The 22,743-nt window shown below is 34.9% G+C and overlaps 1 protein-coding gene and 1 long non-coding RNA gene across 5 annotated transcripts in view; one reads left to right on the forward strand and one right to left on the reverse strand.

Moving 5' to 3' along the window:
- LOC117329226 overlaps positions 1 to 22,743 on the reverse strand; it is a 178,428-nt gene that overhangs the window by 150,924 nt on the left and 4,761 nt on the right. The gene's annotated exons all lie outside the window — the stretch shown is intronic.
- LOC117329196 (zinc finger MIZ domain-containing protein 1-like) overlaps positions 1 to 22,743 on the forward strand; it is a 194,840-nt gene that overhangs the window by 21,190 nt on the left and 150,907 nt on the right. Inside the window, exon 1 of one of the 3 annotated variants that reach the window (XM_033887012.1) lies at positions 18,023 to 18,138. The exons of 1 other annotated variant lie outside the window; for it this stretch is intronic. The gene's annotated coding sequence lies outside the window, so the exon portion shown is untranslated. Of the gene's footprint in view, positions 1 to 18,022; positions 18,139 to 18,511; positions 18,527 to 22,743 lie in introns of those variants that run through there. One more of the 3 variants, XM_033887026.1, reaches the window with a different exon arrangement.

Consider the following 22,743-nt stretch of genomic DNA (forward strand, 5'->3'; position numbering starts at 1 on the left):
CCTCTAGGTGATCTTAACTATATCATACAACCTCTAGGTGACGTTAACTATATCATACAACCTCTAGGTGATGTTAACTATATCATACAACCTCTAGGTGACGTTAACTATATCATACAACCTCTAGGTGACGTTAACTATATCATACAACCTCTAGGTGATGTTAACTATATCATACAACCTCTAGGTGACGTTAACTATATCATACAACCTCTAGGTGATGTTAACTATATCATACAACCTCTAGGTGATGTTAACTATATCATACAACCTCTAGGTGATGTTAACTATACCATACAACCTCTAGGTGATGTTAACTATACCATACAACCTCTAGGTGATGTTAACTATATCATACAACCTCTAGGTGACATAAACTATATCATACAACCTCTAGGTGACGTTAACTATATCATACAACCTCTAGGTGACGTTAACTATATCATACAACCTCTAGGTGACGTTAACTATATCATACAACCTCTAGGTGACGTTAAATATATCATACAACCTCTAGGTGACGTTAACTATACACATAGTTCCACATGATGTTAACTATATCATACAACCTCTAGGTGATGTTAACTATATCATACAACCTCTAGGTGACGTTAACTATATCATACAACCTCTAGGTGATGTTAACTATATCATACAACCTCTAGGTGATGTTAACTATATCATACAACCTCTAGGTGATGTTAACTATATCATACAACCTCTAGGTGATGTTAACTATATCATACAACCTCTAGGTGATGTTAACTATATCATACAACCTCTAGGTGATGTTAACTACACATACAATCACACGTGATAGTGACTCTATACAGTCCCATGTGATGTTGACTCTATACAGTCACACGTGATGTTGACTCTATACAGTCCCACATGATGTTGACTCTATACAGTCCAGCGTGATGTTGACTCTATACAGTCCCACATGATGTTGACTCTACACACAGCCCCTACTTGATGTCACAGTAACTCTACATACAGCCCCTACTTGATGTCACAGTAACTCTACATACAGATCCTACTTGATTTCACAGTAACTCTATACATACAGCCCCTACTTGATGTCACAGTAACTCTAAATACAGATCCTACTTGATGTCACATTAACACTACACACAACCCCTACTTGATGTCACAGTAACTCTACACACAACCCCTACTTGATGTCACAGTAACTCTACACACAACCCCTACTTGATGTCACAGTAACTCTACACACAACCCCTACTTGATGTCACAGTAACACTACACACAACCCCTACTTCATGTCACAGTAACTCTACACACAGCCCCTATTTGATGTCACAGTAACTCTACATACAGCCCCTACTTGATGTCACGGTAACACTACACAAAACCCCTATTTGATGTCACAGTAACTCTACATACAGTCCCTACTTGATGTCACAGTAACACTACACACAACCCCTATTTGATGTCACAGTAACTCTATACACAGCCCCTACTTGATGTCACAGTAACTCTACATACAGTCCCTACTTGATGTCACAGTAACTCTACATACAGCCCCTTCTTGATGTCACAGTAACTCTACATACAGTCCCTACTTGATGTCACAGTAACACTACACACAACCCCTACTTGATGTCACAGTAACTCTATACACAACTCCTAATTGATGTCACAGTAACTCTATACACAGCCCCTACTTGATGTCACAGTAACTCTACATACAGTCCCTACTTGATTTCACAGTAACTCTACATACAGCCCCTACTTGATGTCACAGTAACTCTAAATACAGCCCCTACTTGATGTCACAGTAACTCTACACACAGCCCCTACTTGATGTCACATTAACTCTACATACAGATCCTACTTGATGTCACAGTAACTCTACCCTCAGATCCTACTTGATGTCACAGTAACTCTACATACAGCCCCTACTTGATGTCACATTAACTCTACATACAGATCCTACTTGATGTCACAGTAACTCTACATACAGCCCCTACTTGATGTCACATTAACTCTACATACAGATCCTACTTGATGTCACAGTAACTCTACATACAGCCCCTACTTGATGTCACAGTAACTCTACATACAGCCCCTACTTGATGTCACATTAACTCTACATACAGATCCTACTTGATGTCACAGTAACTCTACCTACAGATCCTACTTGATGTCACAGTAACTCTACATACAGCCCCTACTTGATGTCACAGTAACTCTACATACAGCCCCTACTTGATGTCACAGTAACTCTACATACAGATCCTACTTGATGTCACAGTAACTCTACATACAGCCCCTACTTGATGTCACAGTAACTCTACACACAGCCCCTACTTGATGTCACAGTAACTTCACTCTACATACTCATAATTAATTCTCTCTGTAACCCTACAGCTTTGATATCAAAAACAGACACTGATATTTTTTTCTGATTCTGTTGACAGCATCCTAACAAATGAGAGATGTTCCTTTATTTTGTAGTTCTGCACTTTTTTTTTCTCCGTGTTGTCTCTAAATGCATGTAATTGTGAATGCAACATTGTACACATGCATTGTTACCATATATCATGGAAATTGTCCATCGGCTGATATCTGGACATCATACATAGCATATCAGGGTCCCAGCCTGCTGGTGTTTCCACTTCAACCAAGTTATCAATCCACATGGGCTTCCCTAAATGTTCTTTTAAATGAGAGTAACACGATAAAACAGTTTGATAATTCAAGACTTAAAGCATTAAATCAAATGTTGGTTTTGTAAGATTTCTCAGCCCAGGCGAATCCTCCCACTTAATGAAAGTTTCAGCAAATTATGTATGTATTAACCATATGGTAATACATGAGCATGGTTATGACCCTTAGTCCAGCATCATTTGACCCCTGTGAGTGGTGGTCAGGGTTGGGTGACATCTCACTCTCTGTAACCACAAAACTCTGATTCACATCAGCTGTTGATTTGTTACAATAAAAGAAATCTCTATTTCCACACTTAGGACAACTCTATCTACTAGGAGAGTGGATGACTTCTAACGAGTTCCAACAAGGGGATGAAAGGTGTAAAACAAGCTTACACCTGAGTGGCTTTATGATGTAGGTGAGAGGCCAGCCAACAGGTGAGGTCAGGCCAGCACAGGCTTGGGAGGCTGTTAACCATACAGGTCAGTCTTATCAGCCCTCCATGATTGATAGGTCTGCTGTGAAATGCCCTCCCCTGTTAAACACTTGTAGTAGGGGGCCTAATTAGGGGAAATCAAGTTGATAATGTCTCTGTTTATGCTGCGATTCCTCACTGTTGTTACTCCCCTGTCCAACACTTGTAGAATAGGGGGCCTAATTAGGGGGAATCCCAGAGATAAAGTTGGTGTTTACATGAATCTATCTGCTGGCTGATGCTGTTACTGCTGTGTATGTGGTAGGCAACACTTTCTAATTATTTCACCAGCACAGTGGGCTACCATTCCACCATCACAAAATGTACATGTTTTTTTTTTATCTCTCAAATGCCTTGGATATGTCTGCAAAACAATATCATATTTGCATTACCTCATTCATTCTCTAGCTATATTGGCTAGATTATGATTATGATAAGAAAGTGGGGTTAAAAATAAACAGTTTCCAGGGACAACCTGTAGTGTAGTATGTTTAACTTCCCAAAATCTCACAACTGGCAGTGTAATGTATTCCTTGTAACTATTAAACTGGCTGAGTTGAATTACCTTATACCAACCTATATCCTATATTCTGAACCTGTATTATTATCAATCTTGTAACTTCCTTAACTTCGGAACCAGTAAAGTTGCAATCAATCTTATAGTTTCTCCTATAACCTCTGAACCAGTATGGTTGTAACAAATCTTGTAACTTCCCTAACCTCTGAACCAGTATGGTTGCATGTGTTCAATTTTGTGACTTCCCTAACCTCTGAACTATTTAAATTTAAATCTTCAACTCCCCTAACCTCTGACCTAGTATGGTTGTAACAAATCTTGTAACTTCCACTAACCTCTGAACCAGTATGGTTGTGTTCAATTTTGTAACTTCCACTAACCTCTGAACCAGTAAAGTTGTAATCAATCTTGTAACCTCCCTAACCTCTGAACCAGTATGGTTGTAACAAATCTTGTAACCTCCCCTTACCTCTGAACCAGTAAAGTTGTAATCAATTTTGTAACTTCCCTAACCTCTGAACCAGTATGGTTGTAACAAATCTTGTAACCTCCCCTTACCTCTGAACCAGTAAAGTTGTAATCAATTTTCCAACTTCCCTAACCTCTGAACCAGTATGGTTGTAACAAATCTTGTAACCTCCCCTTACCTCTGAACCAGTAAAGTTGTAATCAATTTTGTAACTTCCCTAACCTCTGAACCAGTATGGTTGTAACAAATCTTGTAACCTCCCCTTACCTCTGAACCAGTAAAGTTGTAATCAATTTTCCAACTTCCCTAACCTCTGAACCATTTAAGTTGTTATCAATCTTTAACTTCCCCTAACTTCTGAACTAGTCACATATTTTTTAATCAATCTTGTAACTTCCTTTAAGTTCACTAGTTTCTCAACTTCTGTTAGTTTCTGAACTTCCCCTAGTTTCTGAATCTACAAAGTGTTGAGTTGATTGTTAAGACAATACACCTTCAATGTCCCTGAATTAATAACCAGATATTTTATAACAGAATTTGAGAAATGATGAGGTTTTACTCTATCCAATTTAGTTCATAGTTCTTTATTTAGCCTTGAGCTTTTCATCTCATCAGCAAGTGATATGCTCAACAGAACAATGTAGCTATATAGTGATATGCTGTATAGAACAATGTAGCTATATAGTGATATCATGCTGTATAGAACAATGTAGCTATATAGTGATATGCTGTATAGAACAATGTAGCTATAACGTGATATTATGCTCTATAGAACAATGTAGCTATATAGTTATATCATGCTCTATAGAACAATGTAGCTATAAAGTGATATGCTCTACAGAACAATGTAGCTATATAGTGATATGCTGTATAGAATAATGTAGCTATATAGTGATATGCTCTACAGAACAATGTAGCTATATATATAGTGATATGCTGTATAGAACAATGTAGCTATATAGTGATATGCTCTACAGAACAATGTAGCTATATAGTGATATGCTCTACAGAACAATGTAGCTATATAGTGATATGCTCTACAGAACAATGTAGCTATATAGTGATATGCTCTATAGAACAATGTAGCTATATAGTGATATGCTCTACAGAACAATGTAGCTATAATGTGATATTATGCTCTATAGAACAATGTAGCTATATAGTGATATGCTGTATAGAACAATGTAGCTATATAGTGATATGCTCTACAGAACAATGTAGCTATATAGTGATATGCTCTACAGAACAATGTAGCTATATATATAGTGTTATGCTGTATAGAACAATGTAGCTATATAGTGATATGCTCTATAGAACAATGTAGCTATATAGTGATATCATACTCTGTAGAACAATGTAGCTATGAAGTGATATGCTCTACAGAACAATGTAGCTATATAGTGATATCATGCTCTATAGAACAATGTAACTATAGAGATATCATGCTCTATAGAACAATGTAACTATAGTGATATGCTCTACAGAACAATGTAGCTATATAGTGATATCCCATACCAAAAAAAGGTATAAAAAGTTATAACTTTTTAGTACCTTTTTAGTACCTTTTCTGTACCTTTTTCAAAAGGTACAAAAAAGTTATAACTTTTTTGTACCTTTTTGAAAACTTAGAATTTATGAATGTAACTTTTGATAACTTTTTTGGACTTAGACAATTTTAGATGTAACTTTTTTGTACCTTTCTAGACTTAGAAAATTTCAGGTATAACTTTTTTGTACCTTTTCTGGACTTAGAAAATTTCATGTATAACTTTGTGTAACTTTTCTGGACTTTGAAAATTTGAGGTATAACTTTTTTGTACCTTTTCTGGACTTTGAAAATTTGAGGAATACCTTTTTTGTACCTTTTCTGGACTTAGAAAATATTTACAACATCTGAAAAGATTGATTAATTTTAGCAAAACTTTGCTGGAGTTAGAAAATTGCATGTATAACTTTTTTGTACCTTTTCTGGACTTTGAAAATTTCGGGTATAACTTTTTTGTACCTTTTCTGGACTTAGAAAAATTTACAACATCTTAAAAGACTGATTATTTTTAGCAAAACTTGTCTGTATCTTTTCTGGACAACCATAAGATTACTAAATAAATCTTATGTTTGCTTATGACACATAATAATTACTGTAAATGTAATCACAAATAATTATACAAGACAGTGACAGTGAAATTCTATTACAGGTAATTCAATCAATATAAGCTCAATCCCCATTTAAATGGAAATCTTAATTTAATAATGTACATACAATTGATTAAAATACAATTATCAGTGAACTGTAGGGAATTTGTGATGGGTCAGAGAGGCGAATCGCCTTTAGAAGACCTCAACGACAGGTAAGCTAGGTAACAGGTGATTGGAATCCGAAATGTGTGTTGAATTGTCCATGCATAGATAAATTTTTCATTCCAGAGAGGCATCAAAAATATTTTGATAAATAACATACATATAGATTTAAAATTAAACAAGAGATCCTAGAGGGATCTTGGCGCCCACCATTGAATGATCTTCATAGGTTCCATGTTAGATTGATCTTTTCTCTTTTTTTCCCTTCCTCTTACTAATCTGTATAAATTGAGAAACATCCCTCCAGTGCTTTTTAAACAAGGGAAACTTATATATGAAATTTGAGATTTGGCTATAATGGTTGTCTGTCGACAATGTTTTCAGATTGGTCCAAAAATGCAATACGACGGACCAAGGAGAACCTACATATGAAAATTGAGAAAGATTCCTTCAGTTCTTTCTGAGAAATCTCGATACCAAACTTCAATTGTCAAAATCCAAGATGGCTGCCTGTCGGCCATCTTGTTTTCCAATCGGTTCCAAAATGCAATATGCATAACTAGGCACCAAGGGGAACCTACATATGAAATTTGAGAAAGATCCCTTTAGTACTTTCTCAGAAATAGCGATAACAAACTTCAATTGTCAAAATCCAAGATGGCTGCCTGTCGGCCATGTTGTTTTCTGATCGGTTCCAAAATACGATATGCATAACTAAGCACCAAGGGGAACCTACATATGAAATTTGAGAAAGATCTCTTCAGTACTTCCTCAGAAAAAGCGATAACAAACTTCAATTGTTAAAATCCAAGATGGCTGCCTGTCGGCCATGTTATTTGGTGATCGGTCCCAAAATGCAATATGCATAACAAGGCACCAAGGAGAACCTACATATGAAATTTGAAAAAGATCCCTTTAGTACTTTCTCAGAAATAGCGATAACAAACTTCAATTGACAAAATCCAAGATGGCTGCCTGTCGGCCATGTTGTAATCCGATCGGTCCCAAAATGCAATATGCATAACTAGGCACCAAGGAGAACCTACATATGAAATTTGAGAAAGATCCCTTCAGTACTTTCTCAGAAATAGCGATAACAAGAATTGTTTACGGAGGGACGGACGGACGGACCACGGACCACGGACGCAGGGCGATTTGAATAGCCCACCATCTGATGATGGTGGGCTAAAAAGGTATTCACTTTTAATTTATTGCATTTTTAGTACAATATTCACACCCTTGAAATGCGTTTTTTTTTGGGGGGGGGGGGGGGCAGTTTTTTTTAAAGTTTATCTTTTTATCTCAGTGGACCAATCATTGCTCAGAGGACGTGAATAATTACAACTTAGCATTGATAAGTCACGACATGAACAAACTCAGTTGTTATAAAAGATAAGCAGTTCGTTAATCCCAACACAGACGTTCATAAACGTACGTACATAGAACATGATGATATAATTTACTTCACGTGGGACGATGGGTCGCTCACCCACAAAAATATTTTCCGGAAAACCCAAGCTTCATTCATACCAATGGGATTAATATAGCATGGTCTTTGTCAGTACATCGCATATTTTCTGGATGTTTGCGCTTTTGACATTAAATCTTGTAGTAGCATGCACAATTATGCCGCATTGGACACAAACTCCAGCGGTAAACAAACACACGTGTGTAACACTTGTGTCATTTTGATCGTCCAAACTCTCAGACGCTTTGATTTAACTCCATATAAGTAAAGCGTTTTTATGATCTCGATATGACGTAAATTGCAATAAACATTTTAATCTGAAAACAGCGCACACGATGTTTTGTCAGTGAACACATTAAACAAAACAATCAATTGGTCATATATCTATAAGCCAGATCGTCAGATTATTCACAAAGGACATCTGCAGGAGAATTGATCTCGTAGCATTACAGTAGCCTAGTGCTGTTACTGAAACGTGCACATCATGTGTGTTGGCTACCTCAAGAAAAGTGGGACCACGCACCAAAAGTTAACCGACCCCGTCAGACACAAGCTGATCACCGAAGACCTCATCCTCGGGGCATCAATTAGAATATAATTAGCGGCAGTCTACTGTACCGAACTCATTGAATTTTGTAAATACCTGTGTACCTGAGGAGTGTCCAGTTCACCTGCTGACATAGCGGTGTCCTGGGGCGTTAATTAATTAGTTACATCGTTGTCATGCCTGACTGCCTATGATTTGTTGCATTGGCCAGTTTACCTGGGTATCTCACCTGTGCACAATATTATCGGTATCAAGAATATAACCGAACATATGACACGTTAGTTTCTCTGTACAGACACTTATGCATGTGTGCCATCATGTGCACTGTGAAAGAGTACGATGTTGCAGTAATCATAATAATAATTAAATAAAAATATATAACAACAACTAAAAAATATATATATAATAATATCGATAGGATTTCTCATGATATCGTAGGCGGCCTAATAACTTTATTCGACATTTTTCTTCTTCGTTCACTTGGCCCTACTGTACACATGTATACCCACCGCCAGGCGGCGCTCCCTTCAGTTTAGCGGGAGATTTGTATTACAAGTGGCGGCCATTTTGTTTGTTTACGGAAACGTGATGGAAGCTTAGGCCTAGAACAAAATCACGTTATATATACAGTATATATTGGCGACATTTAATTTCCCCACTCACGGAATACAATCGACAAACTGGGAACAGAATATCAAATTTCGTCTAGCTTTTGGCGACTTATGATACCCCTTTCACCGGCAAACACTGAATTATCGGACAACATGAAATCAGGGTAAGTTATGTTCTTATTTGTCTTCGAATCGCAGATTTTGTCGCTCTCGCGATCGTCATACATTAAACAACATTGAGTGAATATGTTCATATGAAATACTTCATGTTTCAGGACTAAATTCACCAGCATTCATGATCCTCGGACCACCCGCCCCCTACGCACAGCCGATTTATAAATGTTGCATCTTTCAATCGTAAGTTTAATTTGCTTGCCAAGTGATTATTTTTTAATCCTTCACCTTCACATTCCGGGTCAATATTATGATATATTTAAAACGGATTCACACATATATGTGGCCATACACGTTTTTCGTTTATGTCGTTTGGTATGAACGTCCCAAAGTATATATAATATACTTCGTTTTTCAATGGATTTTCTTGAAATTCGATACACTATATATTGGGGTGTAGGCAATAATTCGTCAGCTATTTTACCTGATAATTTTTTTCATGTTTTCCCGTACATTTGTTACTATTTTTTACTGAAATAGACGAATATATGCACCATAATTTAAGGTAAGTATGAACATTTTGTTCTTTATTCCTAATTATACGCACAACACTATTTTTTTTAAATGTAATTAACACGCAATTAATATCTACGGAATCGGCTACGGTAAATTAAATATATATAGAAATGAGAGGGATTGTTACTTGTTGTGTGCGTGAAATTTCAAGGAAATCCAATAAAATAAAGTCCTAATTGAAAATTTGTCAAAGTATTTAAAATAGATCTACAAAGTAAAATCTATATACAATTTTAGCACATTTTATTTATTATACATAGACCATTGGAAAATTTGAGAAGAATCTTCTTTTATTTATGTGAATTCATTTAAAATGTTTTATTGCTGAATTAACACACATTGATTACTTTCACCATCAGTTTCCCTTTTAAGTTGATCATCCCCGCCCCCAATATATTAGCTTGTATGCAATGCAAGATGGCTTACAGGCTGTCATTTTGAATTTTATAATTTTGAAGTTTCTCAGAAAGTTATTTATGGATCTTATTCAAAAGAAACATTTTAGGCTTCTGCTTTCAAATTAATAAGATCTAGAAGAAGAGAAAAGTGATTCCTTATTTGGGAATCACTTTTCTCTTCCTTCTTAGGCTAAAGAACAGTCTTGTATATATGATATACCAGGTATATAAAATTGATATTTATATAATAATCATACAATTACATGATATCTCTGGGGGTATCTTCTTTTTGATTTGACATGATAAGTTGTGTTTGTTAGCCTATAGTAATTACCTCTGTCTCCCAGCCCTCTAATTTTGCTGCTGTCTAATGATTCTAGAATTTATTGACAAATTTACACAAAATGGGCCAGGTACAGTTCACAAAATTATGTCAAAACCCAGGGTCAAAGCTCATGAAGGTCATTAGATTGAAAGGTCAATGTAATTTTTTTTTCTTTTCATCAATATTTTGTTTTGGCATGATGAAGCAAATTTAGTTGGAATTAAACTAGGTGTAAACTGACAAGGTCAAGGTCAAATTTTGCGTTTTTTCACTGATTAAATATTTTGTTTCAAGGCTAAAGCAAAGTTGGTCAGAATTAAACATTATAATAATGCATGGAGTCAACTGACCAAAGGTCAAGGTCACTTGGTCAAAGGCCAAGGTCAGATTTTGTTTCAATATAATTCCAACCAATATTACTCGGTGATTTAGGCAGATGGGTTCTTGATGATTATGGGAGATATATATTATTTATTGCCTCATGATGAAATTGATGGGGTCCTTTAAATTTTCAGTGTTCTAGTTAATAAATTATAATAACCCAATTAACTCTCAGCCTGTCCTAGTTATTAAGTTATTACACCGAAACCAGAGTTACAATATGTAAATAGATCACTAACTGTTTTGTTTTCTTTTCTTTTTGATGGACTATAGAGTGTCAATCCCAAGAAGAACCCTGATCAGCTCCTGGAAAAATCAGTGTTCTTGCAGTATTGTCAGTCAAATCTCAAGGAAAGGATCCCAGAAGAGGAACATTTACATTATTTCAGACTTTTTTCTTTCCTGTGTAACAATGCCTCAAACAGCTAACACATTTTATATAGTATACAATACAATGTGTATTAATAACAGTCCGGTTAGAGTGCTGTGTTATGCAGTAAAAATACTTAATTCTTGATGACATGTTGGTTTTATGTTTACATTAAACGGTAGTTATAATATATACTAAAGAAACATAGTGGATAATGCCTTGTACAGGAGCAGGAGTATGACAGTGTAATAGTACATGACTGCTGCATTCATCCATGGAAGGAATCTGTTATTCGAAATAAAGCTTTCCATGAGGACGAAAAATAGTGCTTTTGTTAGTCTTTCAAGAAAATGTGCAAAGTGAAAGGAGATTTCCGTGATGTTTTTATGAATAGTAATTCATTGGTCTAGAAGACATGTATTTAATAAGTATATTTCTGGATAAAAAAACATTCTGAAGCAAAATCTTTTTATATTTTTCTGTACCTTTTCCATACTTTTTCTGTAACTTTTCTATACCTTTTTTGTACCTTTTCAGTACCTTTTTCATACCTTTTTAGTACCTTTTTTGTAACTTTTTAGTACCTAGAAAAAGTTATAACTTTTTTGTACCTTTTTCATACCTTTATAGTACCTAGAAAAAGTTATAACTTTTTTTTAACTTTTTAGTACCTAGAAAAAGTTATAACTTTTTTGTACCTTTTTTATACCTTTTCTGTACCTTTTTAGTACCTTTTTTGTAACTTTTTAGTACCTAGAAAAAGATATAACTTTTTTTTAGCTTTTTAGTACCTAGAAAAAGTTATAACTTTTTTGTACCTTTTTCATACCTTTTCTGTACCTTTTTAGTACCTAGAAAAAGTTATAACTTTTTGTACCTTTTTCATACCTTTTCTGTACCTTTTTAGTACCTAGAAAAAGTTATAACTTTTTTTTAACTTTATAGTACCTAAATTATACCTATTTTTGTGTGAAATGTAACTTTTTTATACCTTTTTTGTACCTTTTTTATACCTTTTTTGTACCTAATAAAAGTTATAACTTTTTTTAGGTACAGAAAAGTTATCAAAAGTTATAACTTTTTAGTACTAGATTGGAACCGCTGTTTAAACATGGTTCCAATCTAGCATCAAAAGTTATAACTTTTTTGTACCTAAAAAATTATAACTTTTTTGTACCTTTTTTTGGTATGGGATGCTCTACAGAACAATGTAGCTATATTGTGATATGCTCTATAGAACAATGTAGCTATATAGTGATATCATGCTCTATAGAACAGTGTAGCTATATAGTGATATGCTGTATAGAACAATGTAGCTATATAGTGATATCATGCTGTATAGAACAATGTAGCTATATAGTGATATGCTCTTAAGAACAATGTAGCTATATAGTGATATGCTCTAAAGAACAATGTAGCTTATAATATTATGCTGCTAGTCACTTCCTGAAATTGATTCCTGTGAAACCTATATTGTTAGCAGTTGTCAACTGTAAATTCCTGTGATAAAAGAAACCCTTTTTATGGAATCAATTACATCCGTTACACTGTAAGCTGTACCATCCTAACATCACCTCCCTTATTACTTAGAATCTTGTCCTTCTGACGGTGTGGGGTCATGCAGTGTACAGCCAGGAAATTTCATTGAATATTTTTTTTCTAAATCTGAAACAAACTGATAGACACATCAATACATTAGAGTATCAAATTCATTTTACTGAAAACTCTTTGTCATGAATTGTTTGAAAATATCAAGGAATACTGGTGTTACGATGTCCCCTGTTACCCTATAGTTGCTCCATTCTACTTTTACATGTTATAAACAAACTTACGCAGTAGTCTCCGATCCCCAAAGACACAACTTCAACTATAGAAAACATTGTCACTTTCAGGCAGAATGGCATAAATCAAATCACAGCATTGAAATCACCATAGAAAAACAGAAAACATTTTAGGAAAAAAAATTACCAGACAGAATTTTCAAAAGGCAATAGCACATCAGTCAAACATTGTAATACCAATATTTTTTAAGACAACTGATATCACTCACTGAACAAATGATTTTTATCATTCCTAGCCATTGGAAGCTCTGTTGGTTGTGATCTGTCTGGCCTGACTAACACAAAGTCAGATCTCCTGGCCAGACAGACAGAGACAAGTGACAGACACTGTCTGTTTGACCAAACTAATAACAAACATGTCTCAGCCAGCACCATCACACACCCCATCCTACTCTCACATCAAACTTAATGCAATTCAATTTGTAATTCCAAAATATCTTAATTAAATTTGGAACAAATCTCTACAGCAACAGTATACCATCTGTTTAACAACAAACCAACGATATCATTCTAAGGGCCGGTTTTGTTGAGTTGACCTTACACATAATTAATTCACAGCTTTCTATCTCTTTTCAAAACCCATCTATCAGAAACGGAAGCAATTAAAATATCCCAAATAAAACCCAACATGATTCAAAATGTGGGCCAACAACCTCCAACACATTAAAAATACAGATAAGATTATTCTGACTCAAAGCTTGTTTTAAAGGTTCTCTGTCACTTCTGAAGGCCAGTGTTCCAGAAACTGTTTAGTCAATACAAAGGTAACTCTGCTCCCTCTTCTCCCCCTCATACCTCCACACTTCTACTTTCAGTCTATCTTACATGGTAGGTCTATTTATCTGGACAGATAAAAAGCTACAAAATACACATACTGTCATATTCCCCGTTTTAAACCCTCTCTACACTTACAAAGAAATTGAATCAAATTTCACAAAACCAGTAAGCATTCAAAAGTGAATCAAGTTAATTTGCAAACTTTATAACGTTTCTCTTTGTTCACCAGTGTTCAGTGTTGGCAAAGTCCAAATCTTTAATTCAAATTCCTAGTGGATTCATTGTACAGCTTAGACTGGGTGTTCTGTAACAAAGAGTTTTATTTCTATTCCCAGACCTGTTATAGAGTGGTTTTGTCAGCGAATAATTAATACTGTTGACTTTCCCCATTTGCTTTTGTATAAAATATAATTTATTCATTATTTATCTTAACATAAATCTGTGGTGACAGGGTTGGTTTGTTCAATATTGAATTGTACTTCTTCAAGCTTTGTCTGAGATTTAAAAAAACAAATTTCAGTTTGTTGACAAAAAACAACTTTGCATATAATATACTTTCACTGAAATAGTAGTTTGCATCAATTGAAATGGTTCAATGGGCCCGCCTTAGTGACTTAGTCAGAACTGAAGTGATTGGAGATAGTCATCAGAAAGCCTTCAGCAGCATTAGAGGTACATGTATTACAAAACAGATGCAGAAGTATTTCCCCCCAAGACATTGACTGTTAGCCTATTGTACATGATATCCTGCTAAAAACAAGCATTGGGATTGATAGACCATTATGTTAAACTACTTCACCTAATCTTTGACTTTAGATCTTGTGACCTTGAACTCTTGTGTCCTTCATTTCTATCTGTCTTAGACTTCTATCTGTGACCTAGAACTCAGTGTCCTAGACCTCTGTCCTTGAACTCTGTGTCCTTGACTGTCTTAGACTTTTATCTGTGGCCTTGAACTCTGTGTCTGAATTGGCCTCTATGTGACCTTGACCTCAATCTATGTCCTAGACCTCTGTCTGTGATCTTGAACTAAAACTTATGTTTTGTAGTTTCCTGGTGTCCATTAAGTTGTTTTATCAGTTATTTGCAGTTTACCTTGATCTCTGACAAAAGCCATAGGCTTTATGAAGTATTGCAGAAACAAAACACCTCTTCATACTAATAAATAGAATTCAAGAATCTTGTCATTGTTGCCAAATACACAGAAAAAATATAAATAACATTTTAGCTGACAAATCTGACCAACCTTCCACATATTTATGTAAAGGTTGGAATGTGAGAAGTATTTGAGCTACACCTAAAGTAAGGTAAGAATCTTTGTTCTGTGTGATAAACATAGGTAACATTAACCCTAAAACACATCCTGAAATCAATCTCACACCTGTTTAACTCTGGCTTACAATTCACAACAAAGGGCACACTACTCTGTATCATCCTCCATGATGGGGTCAGGGGTTACGGTATATATGTCAGGCTCTTTGCCGGGGTCAGAGGTCACCATGAACATGTCAGACAATATGAATCCAGGGCAGCACCACAAACAGGCCTTAACTATTCTCTTATAAATGTCTTGTCTAAGTTTTACTACATCCCTCTATATCATAATTACACCTCCTGCATACTAATTAATCTCCCACCAGTATAGACTGGGCTGCTGCATATCTATATGGTTAACGAGCCCTTTCTACTTATTTATCTTACATATTCAACACATACGCGTATACATGTACTACTGCAACAAAATTGTCTTCTTTATCATTTTTTTTCGTCAAAAATACTTTTCATCTGGAATCATATCTTAACTAGTGATATTTTTTTTAAACATTATTAACTTTTCTAAATCAATCAGACTGAGTTGAAAATCAAAATCAATATCATACAGAACACTTGAACACTTAAGGTTGGTTTAATTTCTACATAACATCCATTTTTTATCATTAACAGATGCTAATATTGAAAACTAAGAACCATATAGAAACTCTGTAGCCAGTCCTAGTACATCTATTTGTTACTGTCCTGAACTTATACTGTATAGGTGTGGACTATTACAGAATTATACTGTACAGGTGTGGACTATTACAGAATTATACTGTATAGGTGTGGACTATTACAGAATTATACTGTATAGGTGTGGACTATCACAGAGTTATACTGTACAGGTGTGGACTATTACAGAATTATACTGTACAGGTGTGGACTATTACAGAATTATACTGTACAGGTGTGGACTATTACATAGTTATATTGTACAGGTATGGACTATTACAGAATTATACTGTACAGGTGTGGACTATTACAGAATTATACTGTACAGGTGTGGACTATTACAGAGTTATACTGTACAGGTGTGGACTATTACATAGTTATATTGTACAGGTGTGGACTATTACAGAATTATACTGTACAGGTGTGGACTATTACAGAGTTATATTGTACAGGTGTGGACTATTACAGAATTATACTGTACAGGTGTGGACTATTACAGAATTATACTGTACAGGTGTGGACTATTACAGAGTTATACTATACAGATGTGAACCATCAGAGTTATATTGTACAGGTGTGGACTACCAAAGTTATACTGTACAGGTGTGGACTATTACAGAATTATACTGTACAGATGAGGATTATCAGAGTTATACTGTACAGGTGTGGAACTATCACAGAGTTATACTCTACAGGTGTGGACTATTACAGAGTTATATTGTACAGGTGTGGACTATTACAGAGTTTATATTGTACAGGTGTGGACTATTACAGAGTTTATATTGTACAGGTGTGGACTATTACAGAGTTATACTGTACAGGTGTGGACTATCACAGAGTTATACTGTACAGGTGTGGACTATTACAGAGTTTATATTGTACAGATGTGGACTATTACAGAGTTATACTGTACAGGTGTTACAGGTGTGGACTATTACAAAGTTATACTGTACAGATGTGGACTATCAGAGTTATACTGTACAGGTGTGGACTATTACAGAATAATAATGTACAGGTGTGGACTATTACAGAATTATACTGTACAGGTGTGGACTATTACAAAGTTATACTCTACAGATGTGGACTATCAGAGTTATACTGTACAGGTGTGGACTATTACAGAATAATAATGTACAGGTGTGGACTACCAAAGATATACTGTACAGGTGTGGACTATCACAGAGTTATACTGTACAGGTGTGGACTATCAGAGTTATACTGTACAGGTGTGGACTATCAGAGTTATACTGTACAGGTGTGGACTATCAGAGTTATACTGTACAGGTGTGGACTATCAGAGTTATACTGTACAGGTGTGGACTATTACAGAGTTATAGTGTACAAGTGTGGACTACCAAAGTTATACTGTACAGGGGTGGACTATCAGAGTTATACTGTACAGGTGTGGACTATCAGAGTTATACTGTACAGGTGTGGACTATTACAGAGTTATACTGTACAGGTGTGGACTATCACATACAGTACATAGTTACATTCAGGATTTACTCTTAAAAGATTTTAATCTGTGCTGAATTTGAAGTGATTGTAAAAAATTGTGTACTTCTGATTAATGTGTTAAATTATAGAGCCTTAAATTCTCCATCTAGATCTTCAAGATTCTTTTTATTTGTCCCCATGCAGCTACTACTTCATAAAGATAAATGTCCTACAATGGGCCCATCACCAGACCTTGCCCTGTTCACTTTGACCTCCAGGTCCCCCCAGGTTGGCCCATGAATTTCACACATCAGTCTTGAGAGGCAGAAATTTGATTGATCTGAAGTTGTGAAGAGCTGCTAACTTGCTACTCATTACTCCACATAGAGAGCCATGTATAGAATTTCATCCTCATTCTAGGGGCAAGTTCATATGTCTGTTAGGAACACATACAATGCTGCTAAGTTAATAGTCTGCACAGATGAAAAAAGAAATCTCTCCATTTCACCAGTACTCATTGCTGTTTTTTTTATGTTGTCTTTAGTAAATGAGTGACATGTGATTGTGTTTTGGTGAGTACCCTGTAGCAGCTCTAGGTGGAGGTATGCCCCACGAGCCTCAGTGTTTGCATTGTTCTGTGGGGTGAGAGAGATTTATTTAGCAATTGGTGAGATAGTTATCTCTGTGGAATCCGTTATTAAGAAGTCAACAGTTTAAACACCCAGTTTACACTGAGGGGTTGTTCCTGGCTAAACTCACTGAGAGCAGGCCATGATATTGGAATATTATCATACACATAGACACTCTCTGGGATTAAGTACACCAGATTTCACGCATTATCAGCCGTAGGACAACGGTGAACAAGTCAGTGGGTGAGTGATTCAATTGTACGTCATATAATATTAAATCACCAATGTAGATTTATTAATTACTTTAATGTAGACATACAAGTTGGAAAATTGACAATTGCACTGTCGGAAATACAGGTCTTTTAACTTGTTGTATGTCAATTGTGTATTGTTGTATGGGTGTAATTATAAGGCTGTAGAGGAGTGGTAAATAGCCGGGGACAGGTACTGGCTGATCAATGAGGGTATCAGTACTTTGTGTATGTGTGTACTGGTGTTTATTATTGAGTGAGGAGCCGTGGAATGCTCACCTTCTATACTCTCTACAGGATTAGCATGTAGTGCGACACATCCTAACAGCTTCGTGTGTCACCTGTCTGGTGTAAACCTGGCCCAGGCACCTCGTTAACAGGTAAATCTCTAGTATTTAATACAAACATAACGTTTACATACCGTGCATGTACTATAAAATGCCCCAGTGAACTCTAAAAGGGCTGTGCAGGATAACACTGTCATACAAGACAGTCGCATCAATCACAGGTGTATAGGCTAATTGTTTTTTATCCTCATCCAGCAAGTTATATAACCTGTCTCGGGATTTACAGGTAAGTAAAAGTCAACCTTCATACACAGCACCCATCAATTAACTGTCAATTAATTAAACACACTTCATTATATAATTAGGCAATCATCGCTTCATCATCATGTTTTCTTTAAAGAGTTAAATCAATCAAGTCATAAGTCTGACAAAATATCTAATTTTAACGCTGTACGTTTTTGTTCAATTTAAATTAACAATTTATTACATTATAACCCTCAGCCTTAATTATGATGGAGGTTTTTTTCTGAAGTATAAGGACACAACAGAGACTATAATTACAGAACTAAACAGAACTGTACACGTCCATGTTACCAGTTAACACCAGGCTAAGATACCTCAGGTGTACGGTAAAATAGAATATTTACGTGTTTAAAAGTAGCCCAATGATCTAATTTCATGTCAAGCTGACTTAATAAACACAACTTTGTAGACAAGAGTTGTGGTGTATTGGTATTGATTTTTATTTACATTTCTATATAATTTCACACCATGTTTATACATTATTATTAAAAACTATGAAATGTAGCAGAATTAACTTACACTCCTGTCATTTTATACGGCATAATGTTCTTGGATAGATACCTTGTGGTATTCAATAGATATCCTTACTATGTGATGAACATAACATATTATTAGTTCATATGGTATTTTTGTAATAACTATTTAATGAAAACAAGAATTATACTTGTAATTTTATGTCTCACTGACAGCTTTGTCAATAAAGTTTTAAGCAAACTCAAAATTTCACTAAAATTTCAATATTTTTCACACAAAAAACCCCACCAAAAACACCTCCCCATTATAGTATGGAAACAATCTGTATACACTATAGACAGGTGTAAACATTGATGCATTTCAAAGCAAATGTCAAATTTCGCAAAAACAGTCTTCAAAATTCACCTCAATATGTTATTTTTACCCCAAAACTCACTTTTTCTAAAAAGTGATAAGAAAATACATCTGACATATAGAATTGATTTCAATTTGGCAATAAACTAACTTTTAAATCAATTGGAGAAGCAATACACTATTTTATATCAATTTCTCAGAATTCAAAAACGCAGCAAAAAAAGATACCTGTGTTGAGATGTCCACATGTGCTAATGTAACTATATCTCAGGTTTGGTTGGAATAATCTTGATACTTTTTGAGAAACTAAACAAAACAGAACTGTTAAGTCCAAAATCCAAGCATATCTCTAATATCCAAAGTCACAGGACAGTAAAATCAGTCAACAAATCACGGAGAGGTATAAAGGAAAGCATTGCAAAGGAAATAGCAAACTTTAAAATCACTAATTCTCAATTACATCCAATAAATTACAGAATTTGCTCCAATTCTACAACAAACTAATTTGTAAATGAAATGGAGAAGCAATAATGATGCTATATTGATTTATCAAAATTAAGGTTTTCCCCCCAAAAATACACTGACCCTTTTCAAGATACTGAGCTGAATATGAACTTTAAAGTCAAGACTCCCAGAATACCTAATTAATCTAACTGGGTGATATTCTGTAAATAAAGGGGTGTGTTGAGATGTCCACTATGTGATCTAACTGGGTGATATTCTGTAAATGAAGGGGTGTGTTGAGATATCATATGATCTAACTGGGTGATATTCTATAAATGAAGGGGTGTGTTGAGATATCATATGATCTAACTGGGTGATATTCTGTAAATGATCTAACTGGGTGATATTCTGTAAATGAAGGGGTGTGTTGAGATGTCCACTATATGATCTAACTGGGTGATATTCTGTAAATGAAGGGGTGTGTTGAGATGTCCACTATATGATCTAACTGGGTGATATTCTATAAATGAAGGGGTGTGTTGAGATATCATATGATCTAACTGGGTGATATTCTGTAAATGAAGGGGTGTGTTGAGATATCATATGATCTAACTGGGTGATATTCTATAAATGAAGGGGTGTGTTGAGATATCATATGATCTAACTGGGTGATATTCTGTAAATGAAGGGGTGTGTTGAGATATCATATGATCTAACTGGGTGATATTCTATAAATGATCTAACTGGGTGATATTCTGTAAATGAAGGGGTGTGTTGAGATGTCCACTATATGATCTAACTGGGTGATATTCTGTAAATGAAGGGATGTGTTGAGATGTCCACTATATGATCTAACTGGGTGATATTCTGTAAATGAAGGGGTGTGTTGAGATGTCAACTATGTGATCTAACCATACCAAGTTTGGTTAAAGTTGGACTTTTTGAGCAACAGATATAAACAGGAAATTTTAAAGTGAACACCATAGCCTCAAGTCAAAGGTGAGCAAAATAACACGTATTCTGTATCTGTTTACAACTTTAAATAATCATATGTAAATCCTGTGTCAAATTGTTTTGGTTAAAATCAAAAAAAAAATTAGATGGTATAACATACTTTATCTATGTCATTCTGTTTTAGTTAACAGTTACATTGAATTATAATGTAATTTTCTGTATAATCCTATTTCAGTCAACACTCTGCCTTTCTGTTTGTCAGCAACATAATGAATTTCCTGTTGGGGATGCTAACAGTAACCGGGGATCAGTTAATTACAGCTGTAGGGATTAAGGCTCTGTACCAAGTTAGAAGTACAGAGCTGGCTAATGCCTTTGATTGGTGGAGCGATAAAACCTCTGTATTGGGTATTACTTTAAGAAATATGTAACTTAATTTCCATTAATGATAACCAGAGTAGATTTCCCCCACTCCTCCAGTGATATGAGGAATTCCGTGTACAGGATATCACTTCTCAACTGAGTTACTAAAACAGGTGCAAATCCCCCCTTATCACCACTATCGTTTGAATCTTATAATGTATGTTTGGAACTCAGAGCATCATTCACTTTCTATGATCTGCTCCACATAATCTTGTCTCCATAAGTTTTCCTCAGCTATGTATAAGTAGAGTATAACTATTCTTTGAATCAGGTTTGAGTTTTTCACACTTTGGAATACTACCAATTTTATCCCTGCAAGCCAATGTTATAATCTGGAAGATAAACTCTTAAACAACTGCCAAAATTCAACCCAGTAACTACATCAAAAAAATCATTGAATTTGAGATGACAGCCAGATTTCAATTCTTCAAATTATAATTTGAACAACATTTATTTAGCCATATACTGAAAAAAAACATTATAAAAAACAGCCAGTCATTTACTGAAAATAACAATATAAACAACAGTCAGTTATTTACTGATAATAACATTATAAACAACAGCCAGTCATTTACTGATAATAACATCATAAACAACAGTTAGTCATTTACTGATAATAACATTATAAACAACAGCCAGTCATTTACTGATAATAACATTATAAACAACAGTTAGTCATTTACTGATAATAACATTATAAACAACAGCCAGTTATTTACTGATAATAACATTATAAACAACAACCAGTCATTTACTCAATATAACATTATAAACAACAGCCAATCATTCACTGAACATTTATTGATAATAACATTATAAACAACAGCCAGTCATTCACTGAAAAAACATTATAAATAAGAGCCAGTCTTTACTGAAAATAGCTTGAACGGCATTGAGCAACCTAAATATTGTGTTTAACATTTAATGTCAGAACTTTATTCTAGCTCCACCTAAAGTTAAGATATACTAATGCTAGCATTCAACCACTAAATCATACTCTTAATCAACAACTCAAAGTTAGCATTCATCTTTGAAGTTTAATTCTTGAATCTTGGATGTAGCATTGTAATCCTAAACTACACTTAGCATTCAACCCTAAAACTTACATTCTCAGACAAACTTGCATATATTGGAACAACTACCAATAAGTAATCCAAAACCTTAACTTGCATTCCAATAGTTTTTTTTTCAGGAAAGGTTTTCAGATGTCTGAAAAATTATCTACTACTATAAGAAGAATTGTCCTGGCAACAAACAAAAAAATATTGATAAATTCACTCAAGGATCGTGAGTGGCCTATGACCTACATAGATATTACTATCTGGTGTTCATATGTACTCTTTAAATATCTATACACA

This window comes from Pecten maximus, chromosome 1 (genome assembly GCF_902652985.1).
Source record: "Pecten maximus chromosome 1, xPecMax1.1, whole genome shotgun sequence".
In the NCBI taxonomy this organism is placed as follows: Eukaryota; Metazoa; Mollusca; class Bivalvia; order Pectinida; family Pectinidae; genus Pecten; species Pecten maximus.